Here is a 25,107-nt window from a genome sequence, read left to right on the forward strand (position 1 = left end):
GTAGCCTCATCAGACAAAAGTTGTGGGTAACCTGGGACCTAGTACTTTTGATGGGCATCTGAAGTGTGTGTGGGTGGCGGGAGAGTCTTGTGCGACTGAGCCCTCAACCTGTGGGAACTGACACTATCTCCAGGTGGATGGTATCAAAGCTGAGTTCAGTTGTAGGATGCTCAGCTATTTTCACAGAGAATTGCTTGGTGAGGGAAGCCTCCCACATAGTTGGTGACCAGAGTGTCAGAAGTGAAGTATTCTGTGTAAAAATAAGGGAGAAAGAAATACAATGAAGCCTGAGGTTTTTTCTAACTCAGGAAGAGATTACTGAGTTTTTCTAACTCAGTAAAGGAGCATATTGGTTCTCTATTGTGGCTATAACAAATTGCCCTAAAATTAGTGCCCTGCCGCATATTATCTTACAGTTCTGCAGGTTAGAAATCTTAGGTCTCACTGGGCTAAGTCAATGAGTTGACAGGCTGCATTCCTTTCTGTAGGCTCTGGAAAGGATCTATTTCCTTGTCTTTTCCAGATTCCAGGACCCTTGGCTCATGGCCCCATTTCATCCATCTTCAAAGCCAACAACATCAGGGCAATCCTATTTACATAATATCATTCTGAATGTCTCTTCTGCCACCTTCTTTCAGGCTTACAGATTCTTATGATTAAATTGGGCACTTACAGGTTATCCAGGATACTTTCTCTACTTTAAGATCATCTGAATAGCAATCTTAATTCAATCAGCAATCTTATTTCCTGTTTTGCATTTCATAATGATTTTGTGAATTCCAGGGATTAGGGCATGGATGTCATTGGGACCATTATTCTATACACCACAGAGAAAATGGTTTTATATGGTGTGTGTGTGTGTGTGTGTGTGTGTGTGTTTCCCTTTTTAAATGATTTTCCATTGATGATATATTTGCCTATAAAATCACTTTAAAATTTTATATCTAGTGTGAAATTAATTCCTATCAAATAAAATATAGTCTGAACACCTTGAAATAGCATCCAGTGTTAGTGAAACAGAAGTACTTTTCCAAACTAAGCATTCACTGTGTGTGTGTGTGTGTATTTAATTACAGTTTAAACCTCTAAGCTCAGAAGGAAGCTGAGCAGTAAAGTTAGAATTAATTCAGTTCTTGTTTACCACATGATTAGATTTCTTTACAGATTCTTTACAGATTCAAGCACATGAGCCATATTATATCTTTTTAAAATTCTTATTGTATTTAGAATAATTGATTAGTTGATTGTGACATGTATTTTCTCAGTCTAAGCTACTTACTTGATCCTGTCACTGTAACTACTAGTTAGCCACTAAGATGGCTCCCAATTATCCGAATCCCCTGGAATTCACAACTTCCTATATTTTGTAAGAGTTGGTCTATATGATCAAAAGAAAATGGCAAAAGTGATTGTATGTCACTTAAAATAAAAAGATTATTTTATTTTAGAGATAGAAAAAGAGCACAAGTGTCGGGGGAGGGGCAAAGGGACAGAATCCTCAAGTAGATTCCCTACTGAATGCAGAGCCAGTTCTGAGACTTGATCCAACACCCATGAGATCATGACCTGTGGCAAAACCAAAAGTCCCATGCTCAACAAACTGAGCCACCCAGGCACCCCTGTGTGTCACTTTTGCTTATTGGTTAAAAATACTACTTCAGCTTGTCATTCTTTTACATTTTATCTCTCTTTCAGATCTCTTTCTCTGAAGAAAACCACTGCTTTATCTTGAAGATACTCAGACATAACTGTGGAAAGACCCACATAATATGAGAAATAATATATATTATATTATTTACATAGTGTCCAGGGCTTTGTAGTGTCAGAATGAAATCCAGGTGCATACATTTATTGGTCATAAAGATCTTCTTCCATATAACAACTCTCCCTTACAGTTTTTCTTTTTTCCTAATGACCTTTATATGCATAAAATCCAACTCCTAAAATTCATTTTCAAAGACTAGCAAACATAGATGGAAAAAATGCCATGTTGGGTGATAGTAATTGGGTAATACAGATTTATTCTAAAAACTCACTCACCTAGTAAAATTTTGAGTCTAGCCAAACTAATAATTTGACAATCTTTAAATTTTATGTTCTGTAAGTGGTGAGTAACTTTGTCACTGAAACTATAAATCATAGTTTTCAAATTTCACCATCTTCTATCATATGCATTTGGTTATGTATTTATATTGCCAAAAACCTCTAGGACTTGGAAGTGATCTTTGGGTTAATCTAAATTTTAATGATTTGTTTACTATTATTTATCTTCATATTCAAGAGAGTGCACAATATCTAGGGGTTTAGCAACAGCTCTGTATGTACAAACACCTAATTCCGTCACAGGAGATTTTTGAGAAAAAATATAAAGGAAATTTAGAAATACAAAACCATTCAGTATGCTCCAGTGGCTGTATATAGGAATTTAAAAATAGGTTGCAATGTACCCTTCAATGTCAAAAATTCATTTGTTTGTAAGTTTTGTCTCTCAGAGACCTTTGATCTGAATCCTATTTTCCATCTTGCAACTTCAATATGTATAATGTTGATTCATTATTTTCTGACATTTTGCTTCCTAGTGAGCAGGTAGAATTCTAAAATGGCATATAAAAGCAATTTCTAATGATGTTTCCAACACCTAAGAGGCAATCAGATTTTCAGTGGGTCATTTGAATGAAGAATCTCGGGTTTTGAGGCTCTGAATTGAAGATTTCAGAAAAATATACATTTTTTTTAACCTTACCACTCAAAAATGTTTTCATGATTTAAAAAATCTACGTGTGTGCATGTACATTTTGATTTTGAGAATTAGAATCTATACATAAATAATCATGTTAGCTGACACAAAGTTTGGGAAACCATTATTATTACCCTAAGCATGTTCATTACCTTATAGTGAACAATCCCGAATTTAAATAATAATATTGTCCATATTTCACTGATTGCAGAGAATATGAAATAAGTGGCAAATCACACCACTAAATATAAAATTAAAAATAAGGATTATTATTTAATATGTTAAGAAAAAACATACTTAGGACTTGGAAGTGCTGCAAAGGGATGGCAACATGTGGTTCCAATGTCATACTTGGCTGTTGTTTATCAGGTCTACCTAAAGTTTCTGAACTTTCAGCTTTCTGGGATAATGTATCTGTGTTTGATTTAGCCATTTACTCATGGTTAGAGCTCACTCTATGGAATTATAAGTTAACTTGTAGGTTTTTTTGATAGTTATGCAAAAAAATCATTTTTTTTTATGATAGAAATAATAACCTCAAAAATTATGGTTATGAATTCATTGCCTTTTAGGTTATTAACTAGTTTTATATATAATGTACCACTTTTATTCTCATTTTAATTTTTCACTGCTTGTAAATTACTCATTTCCACAAATAATATTTGAATCAGATTTACATCTTCCTGGTTTCTTCATAAGTAAATCTAACATATTTTTGACAATTTTAGGAATTAAGTTCAGCATGGTTCACTAAAAATTTATGGACATTCTGAATATCATGCTACACTTATATAAGAATTCTAAATTTTTTTTGAAAATTATAATTGATATTTTCAATCACATTCCAATAATCAAATCTGTTTGAATTTGATGCAGCCTTTCTGAACTTATTTCACCATGGAAATTTTTTATGTAATATGCATGAAATTCTATAGTATTAGAAATGTAAAACTTGCCTGGAATATGGTTGAAAATGGCAGCATCCTGGCTCTACAATCTTTGTGACACCATTGTCACCATAGTGAGTAAATGTCTTGGTCGTTATAATTACCTCATAATGCCTCATTCACAACATGCCCTCATCTGCTGCCATCCTACTAATAATTGTTATAATTCTTACCCCGTATGCAAGGATTGCTAGTGCCTCATTTCCTTCTGGAAGCAAGTTTCAAGCAATTTTCAAATATGTAAGTTTGTTAGAAATCACAGGACATGGAAAAGTGTACAGTGTGGAGCTATTAGGACAAACAGAATGTCCAGAATAATTTGCCTTGTCAGACAACATGTCTTAACTTTTATGTCAGGTTATCATTACTAAAGAAGATCATCAAAGTTAAAGCTAGAATTTGATATCCCTGATATTTGAACTATGACTCCATGATTCACATGCATCCTGTCAATGCCAGGATAAATAATATGGCATATCTTAATTAAGGTTCTTTTGGTAATATATAATAGAAAGCCATTTCAGCTGTTTGTTTTTTACAGCTTTATTAAAGTATTTATGAAGTACATATCATAAACCTCATCCATTGTTAAATATATAATTGACTATGTCCCCGTAAATTTATAGGGCTATCCCACCATCATTGCAATCTGGTTTTATAGCATTTCTATCATCCCCACAAAATTTTTAAGAGCTCTTTTACAGTTAATCCTCACTCCCAATCCAGGCTCCTGGAAATTGCTGATTTGATTTCTGTCTCCATCAATTTGTATCTCCTGGATATTTCTTATCAGTGGGCTTCTTTTTATCCGGCTTTTTTCACTTCATGTACTGTTTTTGAGGTTCATCCATATGGAAGCATGCATTACTATTTCATTACTTTTAAATTGCATTTTAGTGGTTCATTCTCATGAACAGGGAAATGAGCTATAATTTCCCCAGTCTTAAAAAACACAGAAGCAAAACTTTCTCTCTCTTGATACCACATTCTGTCAAACTACTATTCTCCTCACACAATTCTTCAAAAGAGTTATCTATAGTATTAGCTCCACTTTTCCCTTTTTTGCCACTCAAAACACTTCCAATGAGACTATTTTCCCACCCGTCCAAAAAACTGCTATTTCTACAGTCCACCATGACTTAAATCTCATTTTTTACTTTATTTTACAAGTCTATTCTCTATACAGAAACTAGGGGGGAAAAAAAGCTTTTTAAATGTAAGTCTGATCTCTTCACTCCTCTTCTTAGATTCCCCCAATTCTCTACTACTTTGCTCAGAATGAATGTCAAAACCCACACAATGGCCTGCAATGTCCCATCTGGTATGGTGAGCACGTGTTAGCTCTCTGTTCCCACCCCCTCTTACTAGCGCCTTTGAGCATCCGTAAGAGCCACAATGGTCTTCTTGCTACTTTTGGAAGGCATCATTAATAATTTCATCTTTCTATTTCTTCTTTCTGGAAAAAAAAAATCATAGAGATATTCATATGTCTTACTTCTCTCTTTCTTCTTATCTATGAAGATTTCCCTGAATGCATACTTAAGATAGCCCCAATACCTTTTTTCATTTTTCTCTTCAGCTCTTATCTGACAGACTATATATTCTCCTTATTTATATCTGCTCTTTGCCTGACTCACCCTTAGAATGAACAGTTGGAACATGTTAGGTACTTAATGAACACATGTTGACTGAATGACTAAGTTTCAATCACTTACTTTCTTTTCCAGTAAAAAGGTACTATTAAAGGAGAAAAGAAAAAATTGCCAGGAATGGCCAGCAATCCCTGTACCAACAGATGAAAGATTACTCCAAACTTGGCTGTGAAAGAAAGAAGAAGCCAAGAGGGTTAATGCTCAGAGATGAAGACCCTTTGCACTTCTTTACTCATGCCTTTCTTGGTCCTTCGGAATAAACACAAGTCTTTACCACTGTTTCTTAAGCACATGACGTGTGACAAGGGGTTTTACTGTAACTAGGAGGATCTGCTTATGGGAAAGATATGATATGCTAATCTGTGCGTTCTCCAGGTTCTGTTAAACATAGCCTAGGGGGACAATGCACACATCTTTTAGATCACAGGGCAGCTGTTTGGGCTAAGAAAGTTTCTTCAAGGAAAGTGGTTCCATAGGGCATTCCTACTGCAGATCGGTCATGTAGGCCTCAGCATTCCAAAGGCCTACCCCTTCTCTAAAACCTTCCCCACGCCCAGTGGCATCTGTGTTACCTTTTAGCAAGCCAGGTATTATGGATGATTTCATGCTCTACATTAACCCCAACAAGAAATTAAAATCCTGTGGGAAATAATAATAGGACTGTAGAAGATTGTTTTCATTAATGACACTGATTTTTCATGTTTTCCTATATCTTCTCCCTTTGGTGATTGTCATGTCAAATGGACTTAGTGCTTTGCCGTGTGAGTAGCTCTGGCTGATGAATAGCAGACCATGTGGTTTAAGAAGATACTTCCTGAGCTCCCATCTTCTCTTTTATTCTATTGTTTTCTTCACCAGAACATCCTCAGGCTAGTCTATTGGAGGGTTAGATATAGAAAGCAGAGCCATGTTATCCCAAAAGATCCAGCTAAGGCTCCAGACTTGTGACAGAGCCCAGCCAAGTTCTGCAAATCTATCCAAACAACACCTGACAACAATTGCATGACTGAGTCAAACTGAGCCCATTTCAGATATAAACACCTGACCAGACAATCCATAGACTGAAGAGTAAATATAAACATTTATTGTCATGTTTAGTTTATACTAGGGATTGATGGTTGTTTGTTACACATCACTATAATGGCAATAGATAACTGATATAAGAATAATTTCAGGGGCGCCTGGGTGGCTCAGTGGGTTAAGCCGCTGCCCTCTGCTCAGGTCATGATCTCAGGGTCCTGGGATCGAGTCCCGCGTCGGGCTCTCTGCTCAGCAGGGAGCCTGCTTCCTCCTCTCTCTCTCTACCTGCCTCTCTGCCTACTTGTGATCTCTCTCTGTCAAATAAATAAATAAAATCTTTAAAAAAAAAAAAAGAAGAAGAAGAATTTCATACTAGAGTACCTGAGCTGTAACTGGATACATCAAATATTGATGTAATGATGCTGACTCACTACACATGAGGATATAAAGAATAGAAGTAAAATTGAGATGAAATATATAAAGTACAACACTCAAAGAAAGCTTTGGGGGCTATGTGCTGATAAAGGAACACACTGTAAAATGATCCTTAAAACTCAAAATTAAAAACTGAGGTATTTATCTTTGAACATAACTTGTCCAAAATTGTGTGTGTGTGTGTGTGTGTGGTACTAGGAAATATATAATAGGTCAGAAATTGACTGCAATGCTAATATATAAAATTAACAACACAGATATATTTTTTCTTCAAACAACAACAACCAAACATGAATCCAGACTTCAATTTAAGTATTTTTCTTTCACTCTCTCTCTCTTTATATGTATATAAAGATATGTGTATATATATAGTATGTATGTATTATTATATTATTTATATATATATTATTTATTTATTTGAGAGAGAGAGTGAACAGGAGGTAGGCAGAGGGAGAAGCAGGCTCTGTACTGAGCAGGGAGCCCAACATGGGGACCCGGGTGGGGTCTGATTCCTTAAACCTGGGATCAGGACCTGAGCGGAAGGCCAGGTCCAGCTGAGACACCCAAGTACCCATTTTTCATACTAATAATAAGAATAAAAACTGAGAAATTTCTTATAAAACAAAGAAAAAGCACAACACATTATAGGGCTTTAAATTTGAATTGCTGATCTGATTTCTTAGTTAAGGAAAATGCATATACCCAATTCCAAATGTCTTAAAACAGTAACACAAATAGAGAATTGTGAAAATAATAATGACATATAGGCGATGTCTTAACTAGAAATATTTCCCAACAGAATCCTAAGCTATACCAGAATAGTCAGATAATGAGCCATCAAGCATGGAGAGAAAAACAGAAACCTGTGCTTTAGTTGATTAACCTTTTTCGCATGCAAAGAAAAAGAATCTCAAGCTAATCAAATACATTTCTGTTTAATAGAATAGATTGCTCACTTCTCATAGCACTATGCTGCTAACATGACAAGAGATGAATGCTTATCCATGATCTAATCCAACATCTAAATTAGAAAGATACCACAATTAGTGTGATTTGGTCCCCATTGAAAGTTAAATAACATGAGAGACAAATGATGAAGAAATACAGAAATTTGGATCTGTGGGGTCACTTTGAAGTCTGCTCACTAGCTCATTATCTTTTTGTCAATAAAACCTTTAGAGTTGAAGATTCAGGAAACTGTGTGAAACCAAGATCTTCAGAACAGCAGGTAGCCATAGTCTTCTGGTGTTTTGGCTTTGGCATTAGCTCCCTTAATTGTAACAACTATGAATCATACTTAGCATTAAGTATCAGAACACATTAAAAATCCATGAAGGTCCTATATTTTGATCAATTTACCATTTCTAGCCAAAAAGGTGATATGGGTAAGATTTGCCTATAGGTCTCATTTAGAGGTCTCCCACTCCTCTATTTTTATCTCCATAATAATTATTTCACAAATTTTTTTAAAAGTCCTATACATTTAAAATAGCCTGATTTAAAGGAAGGAAGGAAGGAAGGAAGGAAGGAAGGAAGGAAGAAAGGAAGGAAGGAAAGAAAGAAAAAGGAAGAATAAAGAAAGAAAGAAACTAATATGTTTAGGGTTAACAGAGGACAAACATGGTACTTTTCTAGCTGGTTATTTTTCTTTTTAATATGTTTGCATTTTGTTATTGGGCTCTGATGGATTAACCTGAAGCACAAGTATTTTGGAATGTACAGGCACTTTGGTGAGGATAAACACTTTGTGGCTGGGATATGTTTTTTGTCCACTAATTAGAACGAGTAGTCATTTCGGAGATTGGGTGATTCTAGGTGATAGACTAGTATCTGTGACTCATTTCCCGTAAATAATGTAATGCTTTTTATGAAGAAAGTGCTTTAGAAGTAAGAATAGTACTATTATAATAATAACATCATTCTAATATTTTAGAAAACAGCAAATGACATTTAATTTGTCCTTCCTTCATTTTTAAAATTTCAATTTCCCTTTATTAAATTAACCTTATTTCACTTATTAACTTTAATCATTTTGCTTAGTAGAGAGATATTTTAAGATATAACTTTTAATATATTTTTAATACAAGCTCTTAGAGTTGCCATAAATTCCATAACTAAATCATTTTATTACCAAAATAAGATCACTTCCAATATATACACTTATTTCAGGTTACTATTAAAAAAATAAACCCCCAGAACAAATTTGTATATATTAGCAATGAATAAATAAGTAAATAATGAATTGACAAATGTACCTATATATGTCAATCAATTGAAAACTTATTAAGATTTCTAATTTACTTATTTTTATACAATGAAAAACACTTTGGTGATCTAAAAATGTATGGTAGTGTATAAGGATGAATTATGGTTTATAAATATATAGTAGTGATATTATGTCTATATTTAAGTCATATTTATTTATTTATTTATTTGACAGAGAGAGAGAGAGAGAGAGAGAGGGAACACAAGCAGGGGGAGTGGGAGAGGGAAAAGCAGGCTTCCCGCTGAGCAGGAAGCCCGATGCAGGGCTCATGACCTGAGCCAAAAGCAAACATTTAATGACTGACCCATTCAAGTGTCCCTATATATAACATTATTAAAACTGACATTTATTTGTAGATTTCTACATAATATGATGAAATCAATTTTTTAAAAGATTTACTTATTTATTTTAGAAAGAGAGAGGGTGAGCCTGGTGGGAGGGGCAGAGAGAGAGGGAGAAAAAATCTCAAGCAGATTCCTCTTAAGCTCAGCAACCTGCATGGGCTCAATCCCAGGACCCTGAGATCATGATCTGAGGCTGAAATCAAGAACCAGATGTGCAACTGACTGAGCCACTCAAGCACCTCATGATCAGAGTTTTATAGTTCAGCACAATGTGCTTATGTAGATTTTTTTTAAATTCAAATTAGTTTACATAGTGTATCACTGGTTTTAGTAGAATTTAGTTATTCATCACTTACTATAAAACTCAGTGCTCATCCCAACAAATCTTCTTAATGTCCATAACTTATTTAGCATATTCCCCCTCACCCACTTCCTCTTCAACAACCCTCAGTGTGTTCTCTATTGTTAGGAGAGAACAAACTTATGGTTTGTTTCCCTCTCTGTTTTTATCTTATTTTATTTTTCTTTCCCTTTTACTATGTTCATCTGTTTTGTTTCTCAAATTCTATAATGAGTGAAATCATATGATATTTGTCTTCCTCTAACTGACTTGTTTTGCTTAGCATAATATCCTCTAGTTCCATCCACGTTTGTTGCAAATGGCAAGATTTCATTCTCTTTGATGGCTAATAATCTATTGTGTGTTTGTGTATGTGTGTGTGTGTGTGTGTACACACACACATATAAACTACATCTTCGTTATCCATTCATCAGTTGATGGACATTTGGACTCTTTCCAAAATTTGGTTATTTTTTTTTAAAGCTTTTATTTATTTATTTGACAGACAGAGATCACAATTAGGCAGAGAGGCAGGCAGAGAGAGAGAGGAGGAAGCAGGCTCCCTGTGGAGCAGAGAGTCCAGTGTAGGGCTCGATCCCAGGACCCCGGGATCATGACCTGAGCCGAAGGCAGAAGCTTAACTCACTGAGCCACCCAGGCACTCCCAAATTTGGTTATTTTTGATAGGGCTGCTATAAACATTGGGCTGCATGTGTCCCTTCTAATCGGCATTTTTATATCCTTTGGGTAAATACTTAGTAGTGTACTTGCTGAGTCATAGGGTAGTTCTATTTTTAACTTTTTGGGGAACTCCTATAATGTTTTCCAGAGCAGCTGCACCAGTTTGCATCCCACCAACAGTGCAATATGATTCCCCTCTCTCCAGGTATTTGCTATCATCTGTTGTTTTCTGAGTTCTTAATTTTACCCATTCTGACAGACGTAAGGTGGTATTTCATTGTGGTTTTGATTTTTATTTCCTTAATGATGAGTGATACTGAATGTTTTTTCATGTGTCTATTGGCCATTTGTATGTCTTCTTTGGAGAAATATCTGTTCATATCTTCTGCCCATTTCTTAACTGGAATACTGTGACATTACATCTACACATAACACATTATTGAAACGGATGTTCATTTCTGGATTTCTGGTGAAATCAACTTTTGATAATTCAGCACAATGTCCTTACGTAGATTATTAAAATGGATAATGTCTTACAGAAAAAAATAATCTTAATAAAACAGAGATGATCATATAGTAAAAAGTTGGCTTACAGTACTTTCACTACTGTCTAGAAGATTGTATCTTTTCATTTTTTAAGATTTTCTTCCAACAGTTTTTATTTTTAATAAGTAAGCTCTCATTTTTAAAGTAATTAAAATACATGAGTTTGTGTAAATGTATATTTAAAAATTAAGAAATATGTTCCCCAAGTCAGCCACTTTTAAAGATGATTTCTATAGTTACTTCAGCCATACAAGTAAGTGAACACTTATTTAAATTCACTGTTGGAATGTTCCAGAAGTACATAAATTAAATGGAAATATATTCTAATTTGAAAGTATAAGAAAAAAAGGGAATTCCTTCTGTCAAGAGAAATTAATATTTTAACACACTTTAAATAAAAGGATTTATTTATTTATTTGAGACAGAGTGTGTAGAGTGAAACGGAGAGAAAGAGACTCTCAAACAGACTTCCCATTAAGTGTGGAGCCTGACATGGGTCTCAATATTATGACCCTGAGATCATGACCTGAGCCTAAATCAAGAGTCAGACACTGAAATGACAGAACCATCAAGGTGCCCCTTATTGCACTTTAAAAATCAAAACAAAACAAACCCAACAAAAAGACCTTTTTTGGGGTAATAACTTCAAACTTAGAAGTCAGATTAATAAAAATATTTCAGAGAGGGGAGGAGGAAGATGGCAGAGGACTAGGAGCCTTAAATTTCATCTGGTCCCAGGAATTCAGCCAGATAGTTATCAAGCCATTCTGAACACCTATCAATTCAAAAGAACCTCAAAAAAAGAATATCAGCAATTCTATGAACAGAAAAGCAACCACTTTATGGAAGTATATATTCTTCTTGGGTTGTTGCTACTCTTTTAGCATTTTGTTCTCTCATTCATCTAGTCTTCCCTGGACAAAATGACAAAACTAAAAGACTCACTTCAAAAAAAAAGAATGAGAGGCAGTACTGACTACTAGGGACCTAATGAATATGGACATTAATAAGATGTTGTAACTAGAGTCCCGAATGATGATAATAAAGATACAAACTAAGGTTGAAGAAAGCATAATAGATTCTAGAATATCCCTTTCTGGAGAAATAAAAGAACTAAAATCTAATCAAGTCAAAAATAAAAAAGTCTATTAATGAGGTGCAATAAAAAATGGAGGCTCTTGTGGTACCTGGGTGTCTCAGTGGGATAAGCCTCTGCCTTCAGTTCAGGTCATGGTCTCAGGGTCCTGGGATTGAGCCTCACATCAGCCTCTCTGCTCAGCGGGGAATCTGCTCCCCCCTCTCTCTCTGCCTACCTGAATAAATAAATAAAATCTTTTTTAAAAATGGAGGCTCTAACTGCTAGGTAAAATGAGGCAGAAGAGAGAATTAGTGATATAGAAGATGATTGATGGAGAATAAAGAAGCTGAGAAAAAGAGAGATAAACAGCTACTAGATCATGAGGGGAGAATTTGAGAATAAGTGATATCACAAGGTGAAACAATATTAGAATAATGGGGATCACAAAAGAAGAAGAAAGAGAGGGGCAGAAAGTATTCTAGAGCAAATTATAGCAGAGAACTTCCCTAGTTTGAGGAAGGAAACAGGCATCAAAATCCAGGAGGCACAGAGTATTCCTCTCAAAATCAGTAAAAATAGGTCAATACCCTGTCATTTAATAATAAAATATACAAGCCTCAGAGACAAAGAGAAAATCCTGAAAACAGCTTGGGATAAGGGGTCTATAATCTACAATGGTAGAAACATTGGATTGGCAGCAGATCTATCCACAGAGACCTGGCAGGCCAGAAAGGACAGGCATGATCTATTCAGAGCACTAAGTGAGAAAAATATGCAGCTAAGAATACTATATTTAGCTATGCTGTCATTGAATATAGAAGGAGAGATAAACAGTTTCCAGGAAAAACTTTTAAAAACTAAAATAATTTGCAGACACCAAACCAGCCCTACAGGAAATATTGAAAAGTGTCCTCTAATCAAAAAGAAAACCTGAAAGTAACATAGACCAGAAAGGAACAAAGACAATATACAGCAACAGTCACCTTACAGGAAATACAATAACATTCAGTTCATATCTTTCAATAGTTAGTTATCCTGATTTTAAATGGGTTAAATTCCCCAATCAAAAGATGCCAGATATCAGATTGGATTTAAAAAAAACAAAAACAAAAACCAAGACCCATGGGTACACTGTTTGCAAGAGACTCATTTCAGACTCAAAGACACCTTCAGATTTAAAGCCAGGTGTGGGAAACCATTTACATGTTAATGGACATTAAAAGAAACCTGGGGTGGCAATTCTTAATCAAACAAATTAGATTTGAAACCAAAGGCTATAATAAGACATAAAGAAGGACACTATAACATATTTAAAGGATCTATCCAACAAGAAGATCTAAGAATTTTATTATTTTATTTTATTGTATTTTTTTAAGATTATTTATTTATTTATTTGACAGAGAAAGATCACAGGTAAGCAGAGAGGCAGGCAGAGAGAGAGAGGGAGAGAAGCAGGCTCCCTGCTGAGCAAAGAGCCCAATGTGGGGCTCAATCCCAGGACCCCGAGATCATGACCTGAGCTGAAAGCTGTGGCTTAACCTACTGAGCCACCCAGGTGCCCCAAAGATCTAAGAATTTTAAATAACTATGCCCCTAACATGGGAGCAGCAACTTATATAAACAAATTAATAATAAAATCAAAGAAACACATTAACAATGATACAATAATAGTAGGGGACTTTAACACCCCCTTCACTGAAATGGACAGATCATCTAAACAAAAGATCAACTAGGAAATAAATGCTTTAAATGACATACTTGGCCAGATGGACTTCACAGATATATTCAGAACATTCCATCCTAAAGCAACAGAATACACATTCATCTCTAATGTGCATGAAATATTCTCCAGAATAGATTACATCCTGGGTCCCAGATCAGGTCTAGACCAATACCAAAAGATTGGGATCATCCCTGCATATTTTTGGACCACAGCACTTTGAAACAAGAACTCAATCACAAGAGGAAAGTTGGAAGAACTCAAATACATGAAGACTAAAGAGCATCCTACTAAAGAATGAATGGGTCAACCAGGAAATTAAAGAAGAATTAAAAAAAAAATCATGGAAACAAATGAAAATGAAAACACAACTGTTTAAAATCTCTGGGACACAGCAAAGGCAGTCCTGAGAGGAAAGTATATAGCAATACAAGGCTTTCTCAAGAAACAAAAAAGTTCTCAAGTACACAGCCTACCCTGTACCCAAAGGAGCTAGAGAAAGAACAACAAAGAAAGCCTAAATCCAGTAGGAGAAGAGAAATAATAAAGGTCAGAGCAGAAATTAATGAACTAGAAATCAAGAAAACAGTAGAACATATCAGAGAAACTAGGAGGTGATTCATTGAAAGAATTCATAAGACTTATAAACCCCTGTCAGACTTATCAAAAATAAAAGAGAAAGGACCCAAATTAATAAAATGATGAATGAAAGAGGAGAGATCACAACCAACATCAAAAAAATACAAACAAATATAAGAACTTACTATGCACAACTATATGCCAGCAAATTGAACAATCTTGAAGAAATGGATGCATTCCTAGAGACATATAAACTACCAAAACGGAATGAGGAAGAAATAGAAAACCTGAAGAGACCCATAACTAATAAGGAAATTGAAGCTGTCATCAAAAATCTTCCAACAAAAAAGAGTCCAGAGCCAAATGGCTTCCCAGAGGAATTCTACCAACATTTAAAGAAGAATTAATACCTATGGTCAACTAATCTTTGACAAAGCAAGAAAGATTGTCCAATGAAAAAAAGACAGTCTCTTCAACAAATGGTGTAGAGAAAATTGGACAGCCACATGCAGAAGAATGGAACCGGACCACTTCTTTATAACACACACAAAAAGATATTCACAATGGATGTGAGATAGGAATCCATTAAAATCTTTGAGGAGAACACAGGCAGCAACCTCTTTGACCTCAGCCACAGCAACTTCTTCCCAGATACATTGCCAAAGGCAAGGGAAGCAAGGACAAAAATGATCTATTGGGACTTCATCAAGATCAAAAGCTTTTGCACAGCAAAGGAAATTCAACAAAACTAGAAGACAACCAACAGAATGGGAGAAATGACATATCAGATAAAGGGCTAGTATTCAAAATCTATAAAGAATTATCAAAGTCAATGTCCAAAGAACAAATAATCAAATCAAGAAATAGGCAGAAAACAACAGACATTTCTTCAAAGAAGACATCCAAATGGCCACAGACATATGAAAAAGTGCTCAACATTTCTCATCATCAGGGAAATGCAAACCAAATCTCAATGAGATACCATCTCACACCAGTCAGAATGGCTAAAATTAACAAGTCAGGAAACAGCACATGTTGGTGAGGATATGGAGAAAAGGGAACCCTCCTACACTGTTGGTAGAAATGAAAGCTTGTTCAGCTACCCTAGAAAACTACATGGAGGTTCCTCAAAAATTAGAGCTGTTCTATGACCCATCAAAGGCACTATGGAGTATTTACTCTAATGATACAAAAGTAGTGATCTGAAGGGGCATGTGCACCCCAGTGTTTATAGTAGCAATGTCCACAATAGCCAAACTGTGGAAAGTGCCTAGATGTCCATCAACAGATGATTGGATAAAGAAGCTGTGAGATATATATATATATATATACATATATATATATATATATATATATATATATGTATATATATATATATATATGTGTATACACACACACACACACACACACACTGGAATATTATGCAGCCATCAAGAAAATAAATCTTGCCATTTGCAATGACATGGTTGGAACTAGAGGGTACTATACTAAGCAAAATAACTCAATCAGAGAAAGATAATTATCATATGAAATCACTGATATAAGAATTTATGAAATAAGACAGAAGATCATAGTGGAAGAGAGCAAAAATGAAACAAGATAAAACCAGAGAGGGAGACAAATAATAAGATATTCTCAATCTCAGGAGACAAACTGAGGGTTGCTGGAGAAGAGGGGAGGTTGGTAGGGATGTGGTGTCTGGGTGATGGACATTAGTATGTGTTACAGTGAATGCTATGAATTGTGTGACTGATGAATCACAGACCTGTACTCCTGATACAAATAATACATTATATGTTAATAAAAAAGAAATATTTTATATACTCTTTACCTAGATTGACTACTGTAGAAATTGTATACTATTTGGTTTTAACCACAACTTCTTTCCTCAATTTCATTTGCCTGGAGTTTTGCCATGATTAAAGTTGGTTTATATGTTCCTAGCCGGAATAATATAACACAAAACTGTGTGCTTTTTGGGTATTACATCTGAAGACACTGTATCCATCAGACCTTTATTGATGTTAATTGGTCAGGGTATTGTCTGATTTCTCCATCAAAATCTCCCTTTTTTGTTTATGTATCTATATCTATCATCATTCAAGTGTGTGGGTATCTATCTCTCTATCTGTAAAAACTCATGAACTCTAATTTTTTCAAATAATTCATTTCCATACTTAATAATTTCAGTGTTTCATTTGGCGTCCTGGATTTGGCCAAAGGAGCTCCTCCGAGCAAGCTCCTTGTTCGTGTGACATGTGTCCATTAATTCTGAGTACTTCTTTTATTTTTAGTATCACAAAATACCCCAGGCAATTTTTGTACTTAGCCTGCCACAAGAAACCTTGGTTCCTTTTAGTTGGAAATAATATTTAGACCTAAATCTAAGTGTTAGTTCTGCTTATTATACTGCAAAAATGTCCCTATTCAGTGGACAGAGCAAGGAAATAAATGTACATATATATATATATATATATATATATATATATATATATATATACTATATGCATACCTATACATACACATATTATTAAAGTTTTTTTTTTGCCAAAAGGCAAATTCTTGCTTCTTTTCAAGCATAAAGTTTACACTTGTCAAACATTTTATTGAATTTATTAATTAATGAGGACAAAGTACTAATTTATTTTATTTTATTTTATTTTATTTTATTTTTAAACATTTTATTTATTCATTTGACAGAGATCACAAGTAGGCTGAGAGGCAGGCAGCGAGAGAGGAAGGAAAGCAGGCTCCCCGCCAAGCAGAGAGCCCGATGCAGGGCTCGATCCCAGGACCCTGGGGTCATGACCTGAGCTGAAGGCAGAGGCTTTTACTTGCTGAGCCACCCAGGTGTCCCCAAAGTACTATTTTATAATAAGTTCAAAAAGGAATTCAAAGAGCAGACACAACAGGTGTCCTCCAGCTTTTTGAAAGTTTGCATTACAGTTTTAGACTTTTATGAAAAACCGATATTAGTACCTGTTTTTGCTGGCAGAAAGAAATTTGAAGAGGACTTTGCTTTTACAAAAAAGTCCTTACCTTATTAATGTAGGCTTCTTATAAAAACAAAGTGGCCAAAGTGAACTTTCGAAAAATGCGGTGGGGGAGATGAACACAAAGTTTTTTAGATATTGTCATTTGCCAGGTTTGTCTCCATAAAAGTTGAATTATTTTGCGTTCTATTAGCAACATATATACAGCCTATTTTCGGATAACCAAATCAACAGAGTGGATTGTAAAGATTGTAAAGTTTTTTGTTTTTGTTTTTGTGATTCTAGCAATCTGATGGACAATAAGCGATAGTTCTCGATAATACAACTTGCATTTCTCATTATGGGTGAAGTCAACAGCATCTAACATTTAAGGATCATTCTGAAATCTCATTTTTTTTTTTCTGTAGTTGGTCCATTTCTATAGAATTTTTGGTCATCATTTTATCAATTTTAAAAGTTTCTGTAAATTAAGGATATCAGCTCTTTACCTATATGTTACAGATATTTTTTTTAAGTTTGTCATTTCTTTTTATTTTGCTTATGTATTTTTCATCATTAAACTTTGAAGTCAAATTTATCAATCTTGTTTTAAATCGCATGTACTATTTGAGTCATAATTAGAAAGGCTTTTCCTCACTCGACTTGTTTTTAAACTATTGGTCTTCTTATTTTGTAAAAGCTGGTATCACCATTTTATAAATTAGAGGACTGAAAGCAAGAATTATTAACAGTAAGGGGAAATACTGGTTTGAAAGAATGGATCAAAGAAGAATTTAGGGTACCCTGAAGTCCTCTTAGAATAAATGATCTCCAAATATTTAAATTCCCAATTCTTAGAGAATCACAGTAGTTCTGAGCCACACCTCAGAGTAAACCAAGAAAATCTCTATTATAGATCATTAGGCACAATTTCCTAAGTTCTCAGCTCCCTATTGTTTTATCCTCCATACATTAGTTAATTATTTAATTAAAGATTCCTTGGCATAGAATAACATTGAAATTGAGTCTCAATCTATTTTGCTTCTTAACTCCCACTCTGTTCAAATTATCAACCCATTACTCACATTGAATTAGTTTACACTTCCTCCTGCAACACAATCTTTATTCCTGCTAAACTGTCACTTCTGATTTTGTTCCTTCTCTTCTTCACCAATCTAAATGTCCCAAAAGAACCAAGTTATTTTTATCATTTTTATTTTTATCTTTATCATCTTTACCTTTATCTATAAAAGCTTTCCTAATGAGAATGTGGCAAGAATGAGGCTCTCTAATTTAATTCACTTGGTGAATCGCTGTGAATTCATGCATTACTTAGCATGTACTACTGTTACTGATGCTTAAGCATACACTGATCTGTATTGGTATTTCAAAATTTTATTCTCCACTATTGAAAACCATTCAAAATAGAGAATTTCTTGAAGGAAGAGTTTGAGAGTGTTCTATACTTCCTTTGGGAACGTGGACACTTGCTAATTTTTTTTTGTTTGTTTGTTTGTTTGACAGGCAGAGATCACAAGTAGGTGGAGAGGCAGGCAGAGAGAAAGTGGGAAGCAGGGTCCCTGCCGAGCAGAGAGCCTGATGTTGGGCTCGATCCCAGGACCCTGGGATCATGACTTGAGCCGAAGGCAGAGGCATTAACCCACTGAGCCACCCAGGCGCCCTGACGTTTACTAATTTTGACTGCTTAGGAACAAGTACTCTCCATGTTCTCCCTGCTCTTCAGTGGAATCTGATGTTCATCCTGAGGTAGGCATGAGAGTCTGGACTCAGCTAATGGAGTAATCTCTCTCTTAGGCCACAGAAATAGGTGGAGAATGTCATAGAAACCCTAAGCCAATTTAATCAGACTTAAAGCCCAAGACTTCAGTTTAAAAATTGGTGGTAAAAACATGCTTTTTCTCTTAGACCAGACTGAGGAACAATTTACTCATTGACAGTCAACTTGGGCTTAAAATTACAGATATTAGAAAAGAAGAATTATAGATATTTGATGTGTGTGGATACTATGCTAAAACAGGGGAGACAAAATAGAAAAGTATTGGTCCAAAGCTACTTCTGGATGTTCCATCTCCACTTCTAACCACTCACTTGAAGAAAATTAGACACTGGTTAAAACAAAAATAATTTTATTTATATTGAAATAAATTTTTTCTCCAACTAGGATTAATAGGTATTACTGTTGTTAGTTAAAATACTATGGCATATTAAAATACTGGGCTATGATTTTCTGTTCTTGTTTTTGTTTGTTTGTTTGATTTTAATATTCATTTATTTATTCCAGAGGTGGTGGGTGGAGGGGCAGAGAAAGAGAGAGAGAGAGCGAGCAAATACTTAGCAGATCTCCCACTGAGCATGGAGTTTGACACAGGGCTCCATCTCACAACCCTGAGATCATGATTTGAGCAAAACCAAGAGTCAGACACTCAACAAACTAAAGCACAATTTCAATCAATGCATAATATTTCCTTTGAAGCTTTGTCAAATAAAAAACTATTCCAAAGAATAGATTTTTCTATTTCAAAGGAATCTTTGGAAGAAATCTATTCAAAAGGAAAAAAGATATTTTTGGAGGTGCTTAATAGGGAAATAAACCCTTTAATTGTCAATTAATTGAAAATATGGCATTGAAATTTTTCCTCCTTCTGTCCCCATAAATATACTTAGAAAAATTGAAAAGAAATAGCATACTAATATCATGTTATCAAATTTATATCATTTTAAAAAATCTCCCAATTACCATCAACATACTGAAAATCATTGATAAATCAAGACTCTTTTTTATTTACTGAGACAATGACATTTGTTCTCAGAATTTTTTTCAAACTTGATTTAAGATTCACTGGCAGCAGAATACATTGGCAATAGAATATTAGCAAGAGACTTAACATCAGTTACTCTTAATATGATCTGATTTTTTCAAGAATTGTGCTAATTATGATTATCATATTTTTGCTCCAGTTAAGGCCAATCTTACTTTGCCTTTTCTTTTCTCCAGGTACTTTTTTTTTTTTTCTTTTTTTTTTACAGATTTTATTTATTTCTTTGACAGAGAAAGACACAGCGAGAGAGAGAACACAAGCAGGGGGCTGGGAAAGGGAGAAGCAGGCTTCCCGCCAAGCAGGAGGCCAATCAGGGCTCGATGCTAGGCCCCTAGGATCATGACCTGAGCTGAAGGCAGACACTTAATCACTGAACCACCCAAGCACCCCTCTATGTGCTTTACACAAGGCACAAGCCCCCAAAGAAAATCTTGCTTATAAGTAGGACTGGTTTCCTCACAGAAATTAGTGTCATTCTTGGTTTGAAGAATTCAGATTATTGCATCTGATTTATTGCAAAGCTTCAAGCTGATTAACTGGTAAGAGAAAATGTGTCACGGCCTTAAGGGAAATTCTTTGATCTAAACTGTTTCTTTACACTCTACCTGTGCTGCAAATGATTCAGTAGAGAATAATTGACAATGGTGTTGACATTATGCATGTCTCATAAACAAATGCATGATTAAAAATTCAAGTAAACCACCGAACTTCAATTTTTAGAAACAAAAGATGAAGCCCAGCAAGAACAGAAAATTCAAAAATAGTTCAACAGAATCAGAAAATTAATTTTGTAAAGCTCAAACACTAGTGTATATATATCTCTTTAGTATTGTGGTAAAGTAGGAGCCTGGAATTGAGTCTGGCTTTCTGCCAAATGAGCTTTTTAATACTCTTGAAGTGATTAATTTTCATACATAAAAAAAGCAAAGAGAAAATGATTTTCAGTCTTGGAAAGATACCATCACAGCATAGAAGTTTCTACACTTTTTAAATTAAAGTTTGTAGGATACTGACACAAAAATGTATCAGTAATGAAAATCTAATCTTTTGGAAGAATTTTGGGTGTCATGGAGGAGAAAGTCTGGTTAGAGTGATACTTCTCTAAAAGGAGATTACTATTGTAATTTTAATTTCCTTTTGTCCAGAAATGTACATTTTATTTACCAAGTGATATTGACATTTTTAAATACCAGGCTAGATTTGTGGTTAGGTCTTCTTATTTCCTTTCTTGTTTTCTTTCTGTCTGATGAGCTTCTAAAGAAATCATGAAAATAATCACCTTACTTTAAAAAACAAAAACTAAAACTAAAAATGAAACAAATAAACAAAACTAAACTTTATATATATAATGTTTGGGAAAGTTAACTACCATTAAGTTTGGCACAATACTTTCTTAGAAATGATGCAACTGAAAAAATATAAGGATATTTTCATGGCATAATATCCATTTATTTTATTGAACTTAAAAGAAAAAAAGAAAGCCTGTGAAACATCAAAAAAGGTTAGTTTTGGGCCACTTGGCTGGCTCAGTTGGAAGAGCATGTGACACTTGTTCTCGGGGTTGTAAGTTAGAGCCCCACATTGGCTGTAGAAATTACTTAAATAAATTTTGAAAGAACAAAAATATAAAATATAAAAAAATTATTTTGTTGGCATATGATGTCACTGGAGTTGTACTTAATTCCTTTAGATACCTAATCCATATTGGAACTTAATATAACCTTTAGTTCTTAATTAGTAGGCTTGTGTGTGTGTGTGTGTGTGTGTGTGTGTGTGTGAGCCCTAAGACCTTCATTCCCTCACCTGCAAGTATACTAAATCAATAATTACAGGAGAGTGATTTATTATTGCCCTCCTGCTTCTCACCGTTCTGATTCATTACCTAGTTGTTTAGACATTGAGGAGGATATACACTCATCATTTCTTTTAAATAAGCCATGTTTTAATAACCTTCATTTTATAAAATTTTATTCTTCTCCTCATATTGTTTTGAAACAGTCTGTCTACAGTCTCTCTCAGTTTCAGATTCTTTCTTTGTAAAATAAATATAATAACTCTTCACAGGACTGCTGTAAGTTTCACATGAGATACATAAATTAACTAATACAGTGCTAGGCACAAAGTAAGTATTCTATAAAAAATGCTATTATCTTTAATATCAGATTTATATCTATAATCAACATCTGATACTCCAAGCAAATCAGCTAACCTGCTTACTTTTTTAAATAACCAAACCTGAGTTCTGAGTTAATTCTTGAAAAGTTCTTTTAAATTGGAAACTTTCTGAAATGTGCCAGATATATTTTTTCCCCTTTCTAAATCAATTTAGATATACAATAAAAAAATTACAATTGTCATTGATGATTAAGTCATTTATGTGGAGTAGACATTATGGATCTCTTAGTAGCTGCTTATTCTATACTATGTCTTACACTAAACACTTTGCTCTGGCTATCTCATTCATCCTCCTCAAAAAGATACAAGTTGGATATTGATAACACATTTATAGGGAACATAGCTGAAGGTCAGAAAAGTTAAAAAAATTTGCTTAAGATCAAGTAGAGAGAATAAATGATACAGCTACATTTTAAACCCAAATTTATCTAATCTGAAAATTTGTGAGTTTAATTACTATAAGCAACATTTGTTAAAACTTGAAAAAAATTATTATTTAAAAATTTTTTTTTTCACAAAGGGCTTTCATGCATATGATTTTTATGGATGGTCAAATATAACGGCATACATTATTTGCATCACAGTTAGTAGATATATTGTCACTTTTTCTCAGTATATTATGTGGTCTAATTGAAAGAATGCATGAGATTATGTGGGTCCAGTATTCACTGAAGCTAATGAGAAGCAGGATAGTTCTGAATTAAACTGAATCTTACTTGACCCTTACTTGGTGTAAAAACTAATTGTAAACTTGGACTATATTGATACATATGTAGTGTTTGGGTTAAGGAAGTCCTTTGTTCCAATGGGTAAGAGTAATATTTACTGCTACTGATAACACTTTTCAATAGGACACAGATAGTGAAGACAAACTCAGAGCCGTATGAACAATATAATAAAGCATGGCTCCAGAATGTGTGGGTGGCTCAGTCAGTTGAGCCTCTGACTTCTGCTCAGGTCATGCTCTCAGGGTCCTGGGATGGACTCCCACATCGGGCTCCCTGCTCAGTTGGGAGCCTGCTTCTCCCTTCTCCCTCTGCCTGCTGCTCTTGCCACTTGCATTCACAGTGTCACCCACTCTCTCTCTGACAAATAAGTAGATAAAATATTTTTTTAAAAAATAAAAATAAAGAAAGTTTAGCTCCTGTCATTGAGAAACATGTATAGGTGCTGAAGTATTCAGCCTTAGAGGAGTTGGCAGCTCCATTTCTGCTTTTAAATATTTGAAAATCTGAAATCTGGAAGAGGAATTGAAATTTATGTTCCATACAGCTACAGGGATGAGAACAATTGAATGGAGACAGACTTTGATTTCAATAAAAGGAAGAGTTGCCTGGCAGAGCTATTCAGCAATGTAATGAGTTGCTTATATGATTGGGAGGGTCTTGTCCCTAAAATGTTTTGTCTTCTCAATAAAATATGTTGTAAGTTGTATAAAATTTAATAGTGTGTAAAATGTATTCTTTGGTGACAGTTTTTTTACCCCCCACCCTGAACATCAAATATGGGCTCATTACTCTCAACTCTTCATTCCCTGTAGAAATGAAAAGTAGATACAGCACATTAACAGAATCTAGAGCAAATCCCAAATTTCATTTGAGTAATTAAATTTCAACCTTCTTCCCTTATCAGATCTTCCTGGTATTGTTAACAAGCTGACCTACCAAACTGATTTAGATTTCAGACCTTTTACATTTATTTGGTTTAAGCAAAGATAGTGGAAAGCAATGTGAAAACAAAGAAACAAAACCTAAAGAGACCTGAAGTTTGTAGGTGATATTTGTAAAGGGTTACTTTGTTTGAACATTGACTTTCCATACGTAAAATATGTATCTTTTTTTAATTTAAAAAAATATAAAATCTATATTTTAATGTTTTCTCTGTTAATACAGGTTTTAAAAGATTAATTGGAATTACTTAACCCGCTTTCCTCTTTGAAAACAACTATCATTTCATTTGCTTTTTTCCTATTCTGAATATTTTCTAGTTTTCCATACCACTCTTCTTCAGCAGATAACTCTATGTAACTTAATAAGGAAACTGTCAGTTCTTTCATAAAAACAATGTTAATTTCCATACTTCAATCTTCGCTTATACACTATGTCTTGAGTTGACTCAAAGATTCTGCCATTGCCTCTCAGTGAGTGGTGCCAGGATCAGCAGCTTTGCCATCACCTGGAACTTGACAGAAATGCAGAACTTCAAGTTCCAGAAGTTCTCAGAAACTACTGAATCAAAAATCTGGATTTTAACAAAATTCCAAAATGACTCCATTTTACACTGAAGTTTGAGAAGCCATTCCGCATGCCTATCTTCAGATGCTTTCAAGCCTTTCAAATTTACTCAGTTTCCACATCTATGCTGGTTTGTTAGTTCATTCAGTCATTCCTTCATTAAAGAAATATTTCTTGAGGACCTGTTAGGTGCAAAACACTATTTTGGATGTTAGGCACACAGCCTTAAAAGTATAGACAAGACCCTAGCCATCTCGTAGTTCAGATAATAAGCAATGAAAAAATAAACAAAAAATAGTTTCAGATACATGCAATATGCATGCAAGTATTTGTCCCAGTCTGTGATATGTCTTTTCATGCCCTTAATTTTGTTTTTTAAAGAGCAGCAAAGCCTCTAATTTTGATGAAGCCCAGTTTACCAAATTATTCTTTTATGGATTGTGCTATATCTAAGAAATCTTTACCTAATCCAAGGTAACAAAATTTAATTCCTCCTAGAAATTATATAGTTTCAGATTTTATATTTAGATGCATGATTCAT

Source organism: Mustela lutreola, chromosome 1 (genome assembly GCF_030435805.1).
Source record: "Mustela lutreola isolate mMusLut2 chromosome 1, mMusLut2.pri, whole genome shotgun sequence".
Classification (NCBI taxonomy): Eukaryota; Metazoa; Chordata; class Mammalia; order Carnivora; family Mustelidae; genus Mustela; species Mustela lutreola.